Here is a 6,995-nt window from a genome sequence, read left to right on the forward strand (position 1 = left end):
AATTGATCAACACTTATGTGCACATATGGTAGTAACATTCATTGTGTGTCAGGCAGGTGGAAGGGGAGGAGGGGATGGGTATATTCACACCTCATGGGTGTGGTGTGCACCGTCTGGGGGACGGACATGCTTGAAGCTCTGACTCGGGCAGGACAAAGGCCATATATGTAACCTAAATATTTGTACCCCCATAATATGCTGAAATTTAAAAAAGTGGAATAAAGAGACATCATGGATAATCGCTTTATGATTTTTAAGTACTGACAGTCCATGTAGACCTTAGGAATCTGTTAAGAAAAACTAAGCCTTCTACACCAATGTTTGCTGTAAATGACAAGCCAACAGCCTCAGCAATCCCACTGATTTCCTGGAAAGCTTATAAAAATCTGCTTTCTACATTACTGCTCTTACTGTACTCTTGAAAGAAGCAAAAAAGAGATTTGAAACTATAGTTATCCAATTAAAGTATTTGTTTTCATGGTCTCTTTTTCATGGCTAAGACTGAGCATGGCCACTCAAGTCTCTGACAGAGGCTAGATGGGAGAAAACAGATGTGGGGCATGGCAGAGCCCCCAGGAGCTTGCTAACCCCATGCCATGCATGGAACTAGGCCTTCCCGAAGCTGTGAGGCCCAGAAGTGAAATATTCACTGTAAATGAGCAGCATTGTGACTTTAGGGTGTTCTGGGACCACTGACTCTCTGTGACACCCTGCTCAAACATCAACACTGTTCCCACACTCAGTATTCCACACCACAGAGGAGAATGCGGGGGAAAGCTCATACCTCAATACTCTCCTTTTAGGGGATGGGTAAAACTAATATAACCCCCCATCTCACATTCCGTATGACCAGGGAATGTAGAGGAAAATTCAAGCCTACTGTGTTAGGAAAAATTAGCAAACTCATAGAGGGAAATATTTAATTTATGAAAATGTGATTAGAAGATACTTTGGAAATCATTTGTTAATAATGGTTAAGAAATATATTGGTTAAGAAATTTTTTATTATAAATAAATTAGAAATGATTCTTCCTGCCTTTCCGTCTGGCGGCAGCCATCGGGTAAGCCAAGATGGGCGCATACAGGTATATCCAGGAGCTATGGAGGAAGAAGCAGTTTGATGCAATGCGCTTTCTTCTGAGGGTCCGCTGCTGGCAATACTGCGCTCCACAGGGCTCCCCGCCTCACCCGCCCGGATAAAGCGCGCAGACTGGGATACAAGGCCAAGCAAGGTTATGTCATATATAGGATTCGTGTGCGCCGTGGTGGCCGCAAACGCCCAGTTCCTAAGGGTGCAACCTATGGCAAGCCTGTCCATCATGGTGTAAACCAGCTGAAGTTTGCTCAAAGCCTTCAGTCTGTTGCAGAGGAGTGGGCTGGATGCCACTGTGGGGCTCTAAGAGTCCTGAATTCTTACTGGGTTGGTGAAGATTCCACGTACAAATTTTTTGAGATTATCCTCATTGATCCATTCCATAAAGCTATCAGAAGAAATCCTGACACCCAGTGGATCACCAAACCGGTCCACAAGCACAGGGAGATGCGTGGGCTGACATCTGCAGGCCGCAAGAGTCATAAGTTCCACCACACTATTGGTGGTTCTCACCGTGCAGCTTGGAGAAGGCACAATACTCTCCAGCTCCACCGTTACCGCTAATACAATGTTTGTAAAATTCATACCTAATAAACAATTTAGGACGGTCAAAAAAGAAAAAAAAATGATTCTTCCACAATATATTTTTTACTTAGACCCTTCTTCATGTCTAGATTATTGAAATAGCCCTAGTATATCTGTGGGTCTAGTCTTAGAACCATTCGTCTTTACTTATGTATCAACCAAATAGCTGTTTCCCTCTATCCTGAACCAGCACAGGTCAACCTTGCTGTCATTCTAAACAAGGTTCCTCCACCTAAAAGGTCCTCCTTTCCCATCTTCATCTATCATCTACCTCTATCTATTATCATTCTCTCTCACAGACACCTATTTATTTAATCTATTTAACCTATCTATTCTATCATATATTTAATCTTCAACGTGCACGTGGCATAATTTCCATCCCCTCCATAAAGCATTCTCTGTCATTCTGGCCCACAGTGTTCCTTTCTGGTTTGGAACTCACACAGCACCCAGTGTTTTGCAATTCACTTACAATAAGTACTCATCAGCATATTTTCTCCACCCCAACTGGATTAAAAACTAAGTTATTAAGGTATACCTTATGTATACAAACATATATTTTTAAAAAGTAAACATACCACATTCCACAAAACACTACCACCGCCTTGATCGGCACCTCTCAATTCTCCCTGTGTCCCCAGAAACTGCCTCCCTCAGTGGTAACCACCAGCCTGAGATCTAGCAGCAGGGCTTGGCTGTGCCTGAGTTTGAACTGCATATAATTGGGGTCATAAATTATGCACTCTTTTCTATCTGGCTTCATTAATTCCAAATTATGTTAATAAAATTCATCCTTTCTTTTGTGCAGCTCATTCCTTTTGATTGCCATATTGTGTGTGTGTACATGTGAGTGTGTGTGTGTTCCATTTCTCAAGGTTCCACAGTTATTTTTCCATCCTACAGTTGATGGACATTTGGTTTATTTCCACTGTGGGGATATTGTGAGTAATGTTTCCAGGAACATTCTTAAATCTATCTTGGTAAGCCCTTGCACAGAGGTTTCTGTTGGGCGTACACCTAGATAGGGAATTGGTGGACCATTTGGTGTGTGTACATTGAGACTCAGGTTTCCAGTGTGGCTGTGTTGATATAGTCTCTCATCAGTCTTGGGCACAGGTCCCCATTGCTTTCTGTCTCATGTCCTTGACCAGGGGATTTTTATTTTTTTATTTGAGCCATGCTGGTGGGTGTGCAGCAGCATTTATTTGTGGTTCTAATGAGTACATCCACAATGACTGATGAAAGGCTGTGCACTTTCATATGTTTATTGGCCATTTGGGCACCATCTTTTTTTAAGTCCCTCTTCAGTCATTGGCCAGTTGGGCCATTTGGGTATCTGTCTTTTAATTGTGTCTTATTGGTTCATGGAAGAATTTTCAACATATATTATAAAATAAATTGTTTTATATTTTGTACTTGTTAGTTATATGTACATAGAAAATCCCTTCTCTGCAAGCTTTCCGCTCTTTTAATGGTGTCCTTTGGATGACAACAAATTCCTAATTTTCAATCTTTTTGTCGACAGTTTAGTGCTTTTCATGTTCTCTTTTAAATTATCTTTTCATAGAGCCCAAATAATAAAAAAAATTCCTATGTTATTCTTTGGGAAATTTATTCATTTTTATTTATTTATTTTTACCCTTTTACATTTAGGCCAACATTCCATCTGGAACTGGATTTTGCATGGTGTAAAATGGTGCTCTGGGTCTACAATTTTCTACATGGATATCAAATTTATGCAGCTCGGCTGCTGAAAATACCCTTTACCCCAATGTGGATTATCCTTTTCATAAACTAAGGGTCCATATATGTGTGAGTTTGGTTCTGAACACTATTCTGCTTGACAGGTTTCTGTCTATCCTGCACAAATACTCAGGTCTACATACTGTAGTGTTATAATAATAGGGGAAAATGTATATTTTTACAACATTTGCTTTCTGAGAATCATGGAATATTCCTCCCAGTTTCTAGGCCCTTCCTCCATCACTGCACTCTGTGGTTAACCCTCACTTTCTCCTGGTCATGTCCACCATCCTGGTGTCCAGAGCAAAAGGCAGCCTTCTCAAATTCAGAGATGGAGGGATTGGGTGAGGCTGGCATTAGAGGAGGATAAGAGGTTGACACAGATATCTTGGAAGACAAAGCTGCCTCAGGGCCCAGAAAAGGACTTGAGAGCCCCCAGGACACAGGTGACTTTGGAGACTACATATTCATTGAAAGAAACTACCAAAACTCATTCAAGAAGAAACAGATAAGCTCAACAGCTTTGGATCTATTAAATAAATTAAATATGTATTGTAGTTAAAATCTTTCCACAGATAAAACTCTAGGCCTAGGTGGTTTCACTGCTGAATGCTACCAAACATTTAAAGAAGAAACATCCACAGCTAAATATGACACTTGATGGTGAAAGATTGAAAACTACCCCAGTAAGATCAGGACCAGGCAAGACTACCCATCACCAGTAATTCCATTAAACACTGTACTGGAGGTTATAGCCAGAGCAGTACACTATGCAAGAAGACTAACAGAAGGCATCCAGGTTGGAAAAGAAGTGAAATTGTCTTTGTTTTCAGACAATAGGCTTATCTATGTAGACAATCCCATGTAATCAATAAAATACCACTTAGAACTAATAAGAAAGTTTAGCAAAGTTGCAGGATATGAGATCAATATACAAAAATCAATTGTGTTTTTATATGCTGGCAACAACTGGAAATTAAAAAGCAAAAAATAATACATCATCATAAAAAATAGGAAATACTTAGGGGTAAATCCGACAAAAGATGTGAACGACCTGTACATTGAAAATTGCAACACTTTAATACAAGTAATTAAATTAGATCTAATTAGATGGAGAGATTTACCATTATTGTTAAGATTGTCAGTTCTCCCCAGATTTATATATTCAGTGCAGTACCCATCAAAATTCCAACAGGCTCTGTTTTGATAAAAATTGGCAATCTAACTCTAAAATTCATGTGAAAATTCAAAGCATTATACTTAAGATAGCCAAATGATTTCGAGACAAAAGAACAAATTTGGAGTACTTTAACTACCGATTTCAGGACTTAGTGTAAAGCTACAGTAATCAAGATAGCATGGCATTGGCCTAAAGACAAATGAAACAATGTATTAGTTTGGCTTAGTGATTGATGTCCACCATGTGGTATAAAGGGAAAAGATAAATTACTAAATAATGTAGATTTGAGCATATTACATAAAACAAAACCAAAAAAATTGGAAAATGCATTTTTAAAAAGGCATCCAGCCATTAACACTGACTTACTAAAATGTCACCCTCTCCTAATCCTCCTCTACACCCGCGGCCCCAGTTAATCCCGTTCACTACCTTTGGCACTAGGAGAGAATGGCACAAGGAGGGCTCTACCACCTGCGCCTGCCACCGCTGACCTGCCCTGGCTAGAAGAGCCGTGCCCTCCAAGCCGGCCCTGCCTCCTCAGTTCCTCCCGTGGACCTGTACCACCTCAGCATCCTGGAAATGGCACTCAGCGACCGCAGCCCTTACCTGTCCTGCCCACGATGCCATCAGAGAGGTCTTCGTGGCCATTGGCTTGCAGGTGGACGCTGAGGCCGCGTGCGCACCGCTTCCTGCTATGTCCCGCGTCAATCGGCGCACACCAGGGCTCTGAGGCCACACTACACTGACGCGTGGGTGGCTCCCCAAAGCCGGCCAGGAGCTGGGCCGAGGGCCGGCAGAGGCTGGGTGAGCCCCAGGGCCCCTGCGGGCCTGGAGGACCGCGGCGAGGGCAGCGTGCTGCGCAAGCGGGCGCAGGGCCACGCGAAGGCGGCACATAGGGCGGCGTCACTGCCGCATTCGCGATGGACTCAGAGGCCCGAGGCGGATGTGGCCAGCCCACCATGGTGACCGAGGGCAGGCATGGGTGCCTCACCTGCTATGTGAAGGGCGAGTGCACGCCGGGGCCAGGGGGGAAGAAGGACCTGGGCAGCTGGTGACCGAGGGCTGGCGCCACTTAGTGGACGAAGACACGCAGAACTTCGTGCTCACGGTCCTCTTCCGCAAGCCATGGGACCACGGCCTTTGCACCTGCGTGGCATCCAACGTCGTGGGCCGGACCTACAGCTCCATGCTGGGCGTCCTGCGCGGTGAGCTCCGGGTGGCAGCCGCTGCCTGGTGCGCACAGGCCGAGGCCCCTCCGCAGCCCCTGCACCTGTGTCCTTTCATCCTAGTGCCCGCTGCCTTGTGTCTCCCACCCGTGTCTCCGGTTGTGGAGTCCGGAGTTGCAAAAGGCGGGTGAGGTGGGCTAGACCCTAGGGGTGTCCTACCCTTGTAGTGAGCCGCTTTCCCCCTTGAGTCCCTTGCCCCGCCCCCACACCCTTTGTCTCCTACTACCCATTATCATGGTCTCCTTCCCTGTAGCTTTCCCACACCCCCACCTCTCCACCACGGCAGCCTTCTGTGCCCTGCTCTGACTCTCTCCCACCCAGCACACTCCCACCCCCACTCCTGTACCTGGTCTGTCCTCATGCAGGGCCCAACCCCGCCCCAGAGTGACCTCATGGAATAACTCTTTATGGGGGTAGGGGGCTGCTAGGGTCCTGCTTCTGGTGGAGCCTCCTCAGTTGGAAGGAGAGACGCTGGCTGGTTTGTGGGATCCCAGAGGGGATTTCAGGGTGGCCATCACTTGTCCCTGCTACATTGGCAGCCTGACTTGTGCTGGTGGTGTCTTCATGTGTGCTGGCCAGGCTTCCTGGAGGAGGGGGCATTTGGGGCCAGGCTCTGGAGGAACAGGAAAGAAAGGTAGAGAACTCTCTGCACACACCGTGCTCCCGGGTCCTGGCTTCTCCCTGACGCTGCCCGTTCTGCAGCCCCCCAGCTGGCCACGAGGACACCCTTGAATGAGGTGGAGGGTGGCGAGGTCACCTTCTCCATGGACCTCACAGTGGCCTCAGCAGGCAAGTGGTTCCTGGACTTGCAGGATCTGAAGGCTAGTAATGTGCACACGATCCACTGCGACTGCACCTGGCATGTGCGCACCATCTGGAAGGTGCCAGCCAGCCTGCACGAGGTGCAGGTCAAGTGTGTGGCTGATGTCATCGAGGGCAGCATCCTGATGGAGGTCCGAGGTAGGCAAGATGGGGGTGGAGGGGGGGGACCTGGCCTGGGACACTGAGCCCTTTTTCCTCCAGGACAGGGGCAGGACGGGAGTCACCAGGATGGAATGGTAGGGGGTGGGGCGTTCAGGGAGCTTGCTCCAGGCTGGCTGGTGGCACTAGTCACAGGTGTGTGCGGACGACAGGGAGGGTCTGCAGGGGTTTGATGGCTAGGGCTTCA

The 6,995-nt window shown here is 46.5% G+C and overlaps 1 pseudogene; it reads left to right on the forward strand.

Moving 5' to 3' along the window:
• The first annotated feature begins 1,071 nt into the window (after positions 1 to 1,071).
• On the forward strand, positions 1,072 to 1,657 carry LOC123646459 (annotated as a pseudogene).
• The last annotated feature ends 5,338 nt before the right edge of the window (positions 1,658 to 6,995 follow it).

The sequence above is a fragment of the Lemur catta genome, chromosome 10 (genome assembly GCF_020740605.2).
Source record: "Lemur catta isolate mLemCat1 chromosome 10, mLemCat1.pri, whole genome shotgun sequence".
Taxonomy (NCBI): domain Eukaryota; kingdom Metazoa; phylum Chordata; class Mammalia; order Primates; family Lemuridae; genus Lemur; species Lemur catta.